Raw genomic sequence first — 898 nt, forward strand, 5'->3', positions numbered from 1 at the left:
AAAGTAAAATTAAAGAAATTATATTTTTCTATTATGAATTGTCCAGCCGTGAAATCTCGAGCTGTTGACTGACAGCGAGCGAGATAACATGGGAGCAGCAATGACGCAGCCTAGGCGTAGGACCATCTATACTGACAATTGTAGAATCCAAACTGACTGACACTTGTAGAGAATTTACTGTACTGCTTCGAGCTTGCGTTTGTTCAACAAAAATTATTAATTTCACGGAATTTCGCAGAATTTAAATAGACTTTCGTATTGAATATCGTTTCGAGATCACGTTTGTTCCTTAACACGTTAAACGCCCAGCCTGTTTTGCTCGCCTCTCCGTTCACGCCACACTCGACCGTCAAGTGGGCTATGCGCGACGGCCGAACTATAAACAGGAGACGACCTAAAAATCCTTAAAAAAACTACTTTCTAACTTTTGCTAAAATGTTATATTCCTGTTCTGAAAGCTTTGATTGGACAAAAATCGATGTCGCCTAAACAAAATGTTTTGTCTCACAATCAGAACGCAAGGACCGACGCGCCAGGCGGTGTAGCGTGAACCAAAAATCGGCGTAGCGTTTAACGTATTAACCCTAAAGCGGTCTTCGGGTCTTTTTTGACCCATCGCCTTTTTATATTTTCAGTCACTTTTCCTGTTATCAAGTTTACCTTCCTTGGCATTATTTTAAACGTTTATCGTCTAGGTTCGTATGTCGCGTTGGAAAGAAAAATTATTACACACAAGCTCTTAGGTCCTTTTTCACCCAACAGTCTCAAGTGTACAGTCAAAACGAAGAACGCAGCAGGGTTAAAAAGTCAATTATCAATTTTCTCTCATTTTTACCGTTTTCTTCCAAATTTCATTTAATATCCTTTCACCAGATCGCGTTTGTTCCTCGCAAAATAA

This window comes from Habropoda laboriosa, unplaced genomic scaffold, assembly GCF_001263275.1.
Source record: "Habropoda laboriosa isolate 0110345459 unplaced genomic scaffold, ASM126327v1 scaffold5, whole genome shotgun sequence".
NCBI classification, from domain to species: Eukaryota; Metazoa; Arthropoda; class Insecta; order Hymenoptera; family Apidae; genus Habropoda; species Habropoda laboriosa.